This window comes from Amblyomma americanum, chromosome 5 (genome assembly GCF_052857255.1).
Source record: "Amblyomma americanum isolate KBUSLIRL-KWMA chromosome 5, ASM5285725v1, whole genome shotgun sequence".
NCBI classification, from domain to species: domain Eukaryota; kingdom Metazoa; phylum Arthropoda; class Arachnida; order Ixodida; family Ixodidae; genus Amblyomma; species Amblyomma americanum.
Genome location: NC_135501.1, coordinates 62,568,350 through 62,580,296, shown reverse-complemented (window position 1 = coordinate 62,580,296; position 11,947 = coordinate 62,568,350).

The following is an 11,947-nucleotide window of genomic DNA, read 5'->3' as shown; positions in this document are numbered from 1 at the left end:
AGTATTGTAGCTATGATCAGAAAGTAGGCAAAATTTTACCTTATCTGAAATTTTTCTTAATCAGGAATTGACTTTAACTCCGCTCTTAACAGTCTTGAATGGCTACTGGTACTTTAGAGCGCCCAGACAGGAAACTATACCACGTAGACCTTTAAATACAAGCCGTGCAGACGAGTTTTAAGTAAAAATGAACGCAGGGTTTGCAGAAATTCGTTGTAGAAATAGAAAATTTGTTGCACACTTCATTACATATGTCGAGAGGCCCTGAGATCTGACCATGCTTTCTTAGTTGAACGCTTCAGCAAATTATGCACTAATCAATCGAGGAAGGTTGCAAGAGAAGAAGGTGGCGCGTGGGAAACTACAAAACTGTCCTATAGGCCACATTTTTATTACACGATAGACGTTTTGCGGCTGCTGTTACAAGGCAGAAAGTAACTCATCAATAAGTTGCTGCTGTACTCTACCATGAAAAGAAAGATATTCCATTCGTAACTGAAGAGATTAAATGGATGCAGGTATACACTGCATCAGTCGGCAAACTGATGGAAACACAACTGGCAGCATCGAATAGCGTTAAGGAATACATTCTTAAACACACGAGAAGTTTTTTTGCATATTAGGTGCCACCGGATATAGGGCATGTCAACAAAATGGATTAAAATTAAAAAGAAAGACGCAAAATATATGCGCAGAGATAAGAAATAAATGGAGCTTTGAAATGAAAGCTAAAACTTGGAATCGGTGTCGAGAAGACATGAAACACTTGCTTTGAAAGGCACTGTACAAGTGAATTCATAGTTCAATTAAGACAGAAAAGTAGCATTGCGAAAGAAGTTTTTCAAAGCTTTATGTATATGCCAAATAACATGAAGGCTGTGTTGAAGCTTTTTGGTGAGCCCGTTTAGAGGAAAAAGAAGAGGAGGCTTTAATAGTTCTGTTCAGTTAAGTTCAAGTTTGGTGGTGTAAATAATTTCACAAATCCAGGTTCCGAATGTGCTGAATACCCCAAGAACTAAACGGAAGAACTTAGAATAAAAAGCACGCATAACCAGAGAAAAGAGCTGACCGCTATAAGACACATATTAGCGGAATTGACAGGGAATGGTCATTGCTATATATTTAGCGAGAAGTATGTTCCTAAGCCAACATATCTCAGATTATAAGAGAAGGTAACGTATTTAGAATATTAACGAATTTCAAGTGCATGCTGTGTGACAGATCGCTTGCATTATGAGCGCAAGAAATCTTCCAAGCTGTGCAGGCACCGACGGATTTCCGCACGAATATAAAACTCATATCAAAGAACAGAAACTGCTCTCACGGAGATCAGTACAACAGTATCATTTCCTAATTTCTAACATGGTTTGCGCTTTGGACTTGTCGCGACGGTGAAAAAACAGGGCAAATTGTAATTATTGACGTAGCGTACTGATGGAGCACTTGTTCTCAGTGTCATTCTGAAATCAGGGCTAAAAGTAATCTCGCCGCGCAGTCCAGAAGGGAGGTACCTTTCTATCATGTAAGAAGTATTCATTAGGTCTTCACACCTGCAATGAGTGCACACCCGGAGTGAAAACATATCAGATTGCGCGTCTAGTTAAAAAATTCAACTGCCATTCAGCCGGAGCTCAGTACTTGAATCAATGCTTAGTAATGTAGTTCACGCGGTGACAATCAGGGTGCATAAATCTCCTCTAGGATGCGTGCGAAGAAGGCGAGGGAAAAAATTATTCCGATAACAGTGCAGTAGAGTTTCAAAGGTCGTTCGTTTCTTCGAGGAATGTTTACGAACCCCTCCTCTAGCGTCGTTCGGCTTTGAAGATGGACAGGAGGCGAGCTTGTAGATGATGACAGCAGAGCATATATTTACAGCATACACATTCATAGACCTAAACTGGAAAAAGCAGAACTGAATTTAAGAAAGAACAAACTTTGCGCTACTTTACTCATCGGCCGGGCAGGTTAGAGCATAAGTAGCATCACGTTACATGCTGAGCATGGAGCCCCAGCTCAGAATGGACTGGACTGCATCCGTTTACATGCGCCTTTAAGCACTTCATTATCAAAGGACTAAGAGCGGTCACTTTCAGTGACCCGCCCTAAGCATCAATTCTCCAATCAAAAATAACGAGAGATGGGGACAACCCCTTGGGTTGTGCTTAGCCTCGAACCCAGGGTCTTGTTAGCAACACAAACTAAATAAAAAAAAAACAAATACGCCACCACTCTCTCTCCAGTGAGAGTATCCACACGCTCTCCCTTCGGAGCTAATCCTTGCCTCAGGCATACCGCCACCCACCATCGGTCCGCGTCGCCCGTCAGCAACAGAGGAGGGGGCGAAAGGGCCCACGATGCAGCTAATATGCATGAAGGGGTTTGTCTGCCGCTCCGGGAAACCAGATTAAGGATCGCCCCTGTCTTCCCACATTCTTGGTGAGCACTGCCTGTCCGCCATGACAGGTGTCCGTGACGGCCCTCCTGGGAATACGCTTTTGTTCACGAGGCACGGCGGAACGCTGCGGGTGCCTTCCCGGCGATATCCCACGTCGTTAGGGGGGGGGGGGGGGGGGTCTGTGCGTCAAGCGACCATTTTCGTTCCCCGTATGTACTCGGGGGCTCTCCGCGTGTGCCGGCGTCTTTCTTCCTGCAAAGGTATGCAGCTGGAAAAGTGGGGCGGCCTTACACGCCCCCTCTAAGAGTATAAACCGAGCTTGCTATCATCTCGTTTATGCTTCCTAACAAAGAGGCCGCAACACTTTCACATTACAAACGTCAGCCTTCCCGGGGGACAGTTTCTCCTGGGTATTCGAATCTTCGAGAACCAAAGCAAAGAAACAATCAATAAAATAAACTAAAGCGCAACATTGGTGCATGCTGCTGTACAGTTCAATGAATGGGCAGCAACATCATGCACTGCGCAGCGTCCACATTCGAAGCACACACAAAGCCGCATTTTTCATCACTGTTCACAGGTCTGCGCACAGCACTCACGGGCACCGGCTCCATGCAGACGCCATGCAGAAGCCTCTTCGTAAGGGCCCGACTTCAACACACGACATCCCGCTCACCGAGCGACGGTTGAGTGGGAACATTCACGCCCTGTCTGGGCTGGCACGGTTGCGCCACTTGACCTGCCACAAAAGCTGACCGTTGGGCTCTCGCTGCAACGATATCGGGCCTTGAAAGGGTAACTTCCATGGCGGCTTAGGGGGCGGAGATATCACAAAGCCTATTCGATCAAGTTTGGCGGTGATCCTAAAGTGATCCCGATTACCACCGAAAAACGCGCCGCGACTGCAGGACTTTTGTGCGGCACATTTCAACATTTGTTTTGACACTTTGCGTTACAAACTCTGTCGCCGAATCGGCCCACTCCTTCAGGTTATTGCGTCTGACTGTAGAATTGCTACCGCTGTGATTCGGAACAAACGCCCCATTGGCGGGCAATAAGTGACCCAAGCTCTCCATGAGGACCTCATCTTGAGCACACTTGGTCTCACTCGATTGATGAACATTTTCTGTCCCCAGGACCACTTCAAAATTAGATTTGTCCTGAAACAACTGCTGCGACTGTGTTTTTGGCCGCTCTGAAAGTGCGCTGGATCTACCGTTCGTGTTTTCGCAACGTTGGTCACTCCCCATTTCACTCTGAATGCCCTCCAATAGGTCAAGCTTGAGCGCTGCTTTTCCTGAATGTAGTTTTTCAATCTGAATTGACAGAGCCTCTGAGGCTTCTGCTATCTTGATCTCAGTGATCTCTTTGTCATTCTGGCCTAGTGCCTCTGTCACACTTTCAGGGAAATATTGTGAATCTTTCCAGTGCTCTGAGCATCAGGGCCTAGGTCTGCATGGTCTCTGTCCTTGAACTCGGACGTAGTGTCATCCAGCCCGCCGCCAATATACCTCAACTCAAGCTTTGTTAGCTCTTTTTTTTCATTCCCCTCAATCTGTCGCATTCGCTCCCGGAAATTCAATTCAAGGCGACGAATAGCATCCCGCCCTGCTTCTGATAGGATAACCCGTTGGAGAGTTTTCCATTCAGGGACAAATTTATTACGTTTGTTCACGGCAGTCGGTATTTACTGCACCTGTGAATCCGTTCCTCTTCCTTCTTTCTGGCTCTCTGCTTCTGCCAAATTTTTAGGTGGCTTGCTATTAACCGCACCAAAACTTTGAGCTTCAGAGCCTAGGTCAGCATGGTCTCTGCGCTTTCCATCGGATGCATTGCCATGCAGCCCGCCACCCGCATTACTCAGCTCGTTATTAACCGCACCAACACTCTGAGCTTCAGGGCCTAGGTCTGCATCGTCTCTGCGCTTTCCATCGACGCATTGCCGTTCTGCTAGCCGCCCGCATAAATCGGCTCGAGCATTTTTAGCTGCTCCTGCTCCTGCCTTTCTATCCGTCTCATCCGCTCCTAAAATTTCAACTCAAGGCGGCGAATAGTCATTTGCCCTGCCCCTGAGAGAACACCTTGAAGCGTTTTAAATTCTAGGCCAAATTTAGAACTGACGGAGGTCTTAGGACTGAAATTTTTCTCCATGCTGGTCACGTGTTCCACACCTGTACCCTAACCCTTCAGAGTAGCAACCATGCCAACCTCGACAAAGCGTAAGAAATCCCACTCACCCGGCGCAGATCTTCTGATGTCTGCCGCCCAGAGCCCGGATGATGCGTCCGCTCTTCCAGCTTCGGTAGCAGCCGAGGTGGAGAAGTCCCTTGACAGCTCCTCGCTGCTCCGTGTCGGATGGCCTGTGGTTGTCACTGCGATGCCTGCCCTTGGTGATGAGACGTGCGAATCCTGTCGGTTGCGCCAGTAGATTTTCAATGGTCCTTCATTTCTTCGAGGATGGTTCACAAACCCTTCCTCTAGTGTGGTTACGCTTGGAAGATGGACAGGAGGCGAGCTTGTTGATGATGACAGCAGATCATATATTTACAGCATACATATACAGAGAGCTAAACTGGAAAAACCAGAACTGAATTTACGAAAGAACAATCTTTGCGCTACTTTACTCATCGACCGGGCAGGTTAGAGCCTAAGTAGAATCACGTTACATGCTAATCATGGAGCCCCAGCTCAGACTGGACTGGACTGCATCCATTTACATGCGCTTTTAAGCATTCATCAACAAAGGACTAAGGGCGGTCATTTTCAGTGGCCCGCCCTAAGCATCAATTCTCCAATCAAAATAACATGAGAGATAGGAACAACCCCTTGGGTTGGGCTTATGCTCGAACCCAGGGTCTTGGTAATAACACAAACTAAATAAAAAAACAAATACGCCACCACGCTCTCGGCAGTGAGAGTATCCACACGCTCTCCCTTCGGAGCTAATCTTTGCCTCAGGCATACCGCCACCCATCATCGGTCCGTGTCGCCTGTCGGCAACAGAGGAGGGGGCAAAAGGGCCCACGATGCTGCCGCGCTACCGACGGCGGGACACAGCTAATATGCATGAAGGGGTTTGTCTGCCGCTCCGGGAAACCCGATTAAGGATCGCACCTGTCTTCCCACATTCTTGGTGAGCACTGCCTGTCCGCCATGACAGGTGTCCGTCACGGCCCTCCTGGGGATACGCTTTTGTTCACGAGGCACGGCGGAACGCTGCGGGTGCCTTCCCGGCGATAGCCCACGTCGCTAGGGGTGGGGGGGGGGGCGTGCGTCAGGCGATCATTTTCGTTCCTCGTATGTACTCGGGGGCTCTCCACCTGTGCCGGCGTCCTGCTTCCTGCAAAGGTATGCAGCTGGAAAAGAGGGGCGGCCTTACGAGTGCCTTATATTACTTTGTCAAAATGTTTGCACTTGAAGAGAATTACCCGGGAAGCAATAAATGCGTGTTTCGTCTAGCTTGAAAAAAGCAAATAGGCACAAGGGACAATATTGCCGCGAATATTTGTAGAATTTGTCCATTCCTCATATCTGCTGGCACGCCACTTTATCTCTTTGTTTGAGATGCAGGACGCGACCATATTTATCTCGATTTATCGCATCCAGATGAAGCCGATTCTACGTATGGGCTCCGTGCGCTGGTATGGTGGCACCAGCAGCGACCACATCGCCACCGCCGCCTCGTGGCACTCGCCGCGTTAACCGGACGCTCAGTCACTGCCGGTCTCTCGAAGGGAGAGCGCACGCTCCCCTCCATGGTGTCCCTGCGCCTTCCTCTGCGGCCGATGCATTCGCGTCAGCCTGGCCGCATAGCAGACGCGCACTGACCGCGATGCCATTCTAAGTCAACGACTGCTTCTCTGCTGATTTCAACGCATTGCAAGCCTTGACGCCACCGCTGCTACGTTTAGTTTCAATTGCTTTCAGGTTGTGCTGATCACCGATTCCGAGCAACCATGATTGTGTTGCAGTCCCGACGGCACTGCAATATCCGGCAGCGCAGTTGAGCTTATTGAGATTAATTAAGTACCTTTACAGTTTGAGAAACAAGTCTCTGACTCAGATAATGAAATCAGCTATGCAGTTTACATCCACTGTGACATCCACTATGTGAATGGTCGGCTAGAATTACGAAAAACGCAAACTTACTACACATATCACTTGATAATGCTCTGCATCCTGCAGTATTGACCCTGCTTTACTTTATGCATTTCCCTCAGAGAACAATGGCTCTAAGCATACAAAAAAAAAACGATGGGCTTCTTGCTAAGTATCTTCCACAGTTAGAGGTCTTTCATTTCAGGAATTTCATGAAGGCACCAATTACATGAATTATTTTGGTCGTATTTTTCTTTTGGTAAATACTTAAATCTTGAAATGCCGCCGCGGTGGCTCAGTGGTTATGGTGCTCAGCTGCTGACCCAAATGACGGGTTCAACCCTGGTGGCGGCAGTCGCATTTCGATGAAGGCAAAATTCTAGAGGCCCGCGTACTGCGCGATGTCAGTGCTCGTTAAAGAACCCTAAGTGGTTGAAATTATCTGGAGCCTCCTACTATGGCGCCCCTTATAGTCTGAGTTGCATTGAGACGATAAAACCCCATTAAAATCAACATATTAATTCCAGAAATTAAGGGTTTAGCGATGTTGTGAAATCTAAGATAAATATATAGGGAAATTTGAACCACTCTCTATTTTTAATTTTATTCGTCCAGAACAGGATTTGAGATCTCAGAAATGCAACACATAAAGATACAAAATTTTAAACCGCTGTAGGAAATGATTGGTTTTTGGTTTTTAGGGGTTTAACGTCCCAAAGCGATTCAGACTATGAGGGACGCCGTAGTGAAGGGCCCAGAACAGGATTTGAGATCTCAGAAATGCAACACATAAAGATACAAAATTTTAAACCACTGTAGGAAATGATTGGTTTTTGGTTTCTAGGGGGTTTAACGTACCAAAGCGATTCAGGCTATGAGGGGCGCCGTAGTGAAGGGCTCGGATATTTCGACAACCTGGGGTTCTTTAACGTGCACTGACATCGCACAGCACACGGACCTCCAGAATTTCGCCTCCATCGAAATTCGACCGCCGCGGCGGGATGGAACCCGCGTCTTTCGGGCCAGCAGCCGAGCGCCATAACCACTCAGCCACCGCGGCGGCACTGTAGGAAATGAAATGATGCAAATACATACACAAAAGCTTAGGTGAAACAGTGTGAAAAACGACATAAGCACTCTGAGAAGTACCACGTCGCTCCCACAGTATACACACACGCACAAAAAAAAAGCTAGAAAAAAAATTGACACGCTGAACCACAGAGGAGCATAACAAACGAAGACTTAAACTTCTGATGCTAGCTCCAAGAACTTCACCGTAGACCATTTCCTGCGACTGACCGAGCGCATTCCTTCCCTCTACACAAAGACATAAGCAACTCCTACCATTGATGACACGTTCAAAACACCCCGGCCAGTGCAAACCCTTTCCCAGTTCACACTCATGAATTTCGAGCACCCATAATTATCCAAGTTTGTTTTCGCCTTAGGAGGAAAAACCTCGCCGCTCACCTCGCTCACTGCAAACGGAACCAGAGAGCTGCGTTGGCTGCGTCCGCCTTTCGCCACTGCTGTTAACCAGGTGGCGCTACTCGCGCGCGCCCAACTGCAGCGCACGGAGCCTATACGCCACCGTTTACTGCAGTCGGGTAATGAGCGCCCAGACAAAGCTGTGTTATCTCTTTTATACACAACTGAACGCGCATAAAAAATCTTTCTGCTGTAAGCGCGGATCGAGTGGGTGTTTGAAGTGTCTCGGTCGACTTTTTCTACTCCAGCACACCGAACAAAATAAAACCAAGCACCCTGCTGAACAGACTGCTGAATTGTGAAAAAGACGCAAGCCCGCCTGCGCACTTTATGAACGCTATCGCCACGCGCTGCGGCGTGATGTGACCCGATGCCACGCAGCTGGCGATTCAACGCCTGCATGGCTCTACGTATCCGCAGCCGCTACGCCGCCGAACCCCTCCTGATCTGCGCGCTGACCGTCTGAAGGCTGTCGGCGCCCTACCGCGACCACCGCGCTCCGCATAAAGGGTAAGACGCGATAGCTAATGGGTTAATGCGCGTACATGCAGAATTGATCTTTTTCTACAAGACATTCATAGATCCTTGAAAGTTCTCATACCCCTCCTTGCGCAGTGGTGCAGCGGTTGAGCTATGCGACACTGCCCTGGCATGGCAGGTGTCACCGGTGGAATTTGTGCGATCCGGGTTGCTCTTTCTGAGTGACCCCACACGACCAATCATTAATTTAACCATTACCTGACAGGTCGCATGTGGACGCCATTTTTATCGGTACCATCGAATGTCACACACACACGCACTCGCACGCACACACAAACACACGCACACGCACACACGCACATACACTCTCTCTCTCTCTCTCACACACACACACACACACGCACACACGCACGCCCACACACACACACACACACACACACACTCACTCACTCACTCACTCACTCACTCACTCTCACACACACACACACGCACGCACGCACGCACACATGCGCACGCACACACACTCACACACTCACACTTTCACACACTCAATCACTCACTCACACACACACACAGGCAGGCACACACACGCACGCACATACATGCACATACACACACACTCACACACTCACACACTCACATACAATCAATCTGCACAGTCCACATCACAGTCCACTCCAGAAGTCACCATCTATGCAAATATTCAGTTACAGTAGAACATAGGCCATTGCAGTGCCACAATCCATACACACATTCACTCACAGTATAACGTAGTTCACTCCGGAAGACACCATCTACGCACGCATTCAATCACAGTAGGCCATAGTCCGTTCCTGCTGTCACCGTTTAGAAACAAGATCCGCGTCTTCCAGAAATGTTAAAAGAAGGCGTGGAGCCTCCCTTCTGGATGTCTGGTTTCCACTAGGGTAGACAATGTCCTGAACAGTACTGGTTTATGGTTTACGGGGGTTTAACGTGCCAAAGCAAATCAGGATATGAGAGACGCTGTAGTGAAGGGCTCCGGAAACTTCGACCACCTGGGGTTCTTTAACGTGCACTGACAGCGCACAGTAGGCGGGCCTGTAGAATTTCGCCTTCATCGAAATTCGACCGCCGCGGCCGGGATCGAACCCGCGTCTTTCGGGCCGGCAGCCGGCAACCAATCAGCCACCGCGGTGGCTTGAATTGTACTGTGACGGTTCCTGGCTTCTTGAGGGAAGCGAAACATCACACACCTTTTCCTGTTGCATGAACTCTGTCTGTATGAACTCCTGTGGTATGAACTCTGTCTTAGTTTTATCGAAGATATACGATCGTGAGCACCTGCTGCGCTCTGAATGAACCCTTTGGTAGCATCTAAGCGCTGGTCTGTCGTTTTCCGCTCGCGAACCCCTGTGTGTGCCATTGAACACCCATCGCACACTCTTAAGTGTCTAGCAGCACATTAGCGGCACATTAGCTTCCTCTATGACAGTGGCACGGCTTTTGTGAACGTCATGGAAGAAACCGCTAAGTTGTATCGTAAGAGAGGTGAGTGCCCATAATTTTTTGGAAATTCACTACGTGCAGAGATATTTATTTTTCAGGACCACAGCACACAGTTACTGAAAACTACTTCTAAATAGATCACGTTCAAAACAGCAACTCTGCATCAATATACATGCATGTTAAAAATATTTTCATGCAACTTTAGACCTTCTTTAGTCCTCACTGCTTGCTATGCACCTAGTGCTCCTAGAAGGGGTCGTCGTCACACTGTACTGCCACAGTAGTGCGATGCTTTCATTTCTTTTCAAGTCAGCTGCAGGCACACACGCAACGCCAGACACTGCTAAACGTGTGCAATCGTGGCCTTCGTTCAACCTGAACTCGAATACGCCTGGCTATCTAGAACCCACGCCAAACTTACCACATAAATTTACTATAATCTGGTAATAAGAACGGTTCTACGCATTTTACCTTTTGGGATCATTAATATACATCAAGCGTTACTAAAATAAAAACACAAACCAACCTTCCGAACTTTTTATATCACAGAAATGTATCTCGTCTGTACCCTGCCATTCTACCAGCCCATCGCCACTGCTGCCGCCTCAGCCATGGCAAGGCCGTGTACCCACCTTCAGCCCGTTCATCAGCACATTTTTCCTCTCTTTTAGGAAGTACGGCTAAGGCCTGGAATGACCACTTCAACCGTTTCATTGAAGAAGTCATCTGTCAGCGCGAAAAAGCACGCCTCATGTATTACCCTTGCACAGGGGCATTTGTGGTATTGAAAATAAATAAATTAAAAAAATACTTTAATGAATTATTGATAAAATAAAAAGATAAATTGAAAGGGGGCTTGCGCACAAATAGGTAAGGAGAAAGAGTTCACCTATATTTCCCGAGTTTGAGCGCTCTGTTTGCGACCAAGAGATCCGCTTGACTACTCTGAACTTTTTCGACTATATTATTCAAGAGATTGAGACTAGCATCCATGTCAGACACTTTCTTAGTCAGTCCGCCTACGTCTAGACCAGATTCTTGAAGCTTGATCGTTACTTTTGTGTCGAGTTGATTAACTAAATCGTTTATCTTGGCCTTCAACATATTCTCTAAACTATCCACTTTTTAGCCAACTCGACATTAGTCGGAATCATGAGAAAAGCGAAGACAATGAGCACAGCGAAGCAAGCAACACCAGCAGAAGTGGTTGCAGTCAAGGTAGTCTAAATTGCAAAAGAGCAAAGGCACCAACCTGGGTGAACAATGAACGATGCCTAGCGGTAGGTTCGTGACCGCAACCGCTGCTGCAATGGAGCTGGGGGTCTCGAGGTGACGGCATTTACGGTTGAAAGAAGGATGCTTGCGCATGCCCTAAAGCGAAGGCACGGTTCCGTGGTATACGTATCAATGAAGGCCGTGTAGAATCCGCCCTGCTGACATGTGGCAGGAATCAGACCAGCTTGCAGGAAGATGCAACACAGTTTGGGATCTGCAGGGGCTTGGAACCCTGGATGAACAATGAACGATGCTTAGCGGTAGGTTCGATGTCCGCAACCACTGCTGCCATTCATACACTGGAAGATCATGCTATCAACGAATCTCAGATTGCTGGGGTATTCTCTATAAATATTTACATCCAATTTTTGCAAACTAATATATCTGAATACCTCTTGCAAGCATCAAGAATAATAGTACTCAAGAGTGCGCGCCTCCGTGCCTAACTTTTCTTGACTAGGATTTTATTACTTTTTATCTCTGTCTGTGAAGACAATATAGGAAGTTTGCAGTGATTTAGTAGGTGCCTCTTCTCCACCATTGTTCCGTACGGCCTGCATGACAGCTGACTTCTCAGCAGTGTCGAAATGTTTTTCGTAATCACCCAAGGCTAACGGTCGGTTGTATACTTCGCATTTTTCTATGACGTAATTGTTGGTGTAAATATGGTCCACTGTCGAGTAACCTTCACGAATGCCAGTGTGGTCCTTTTCTTGATCGAAG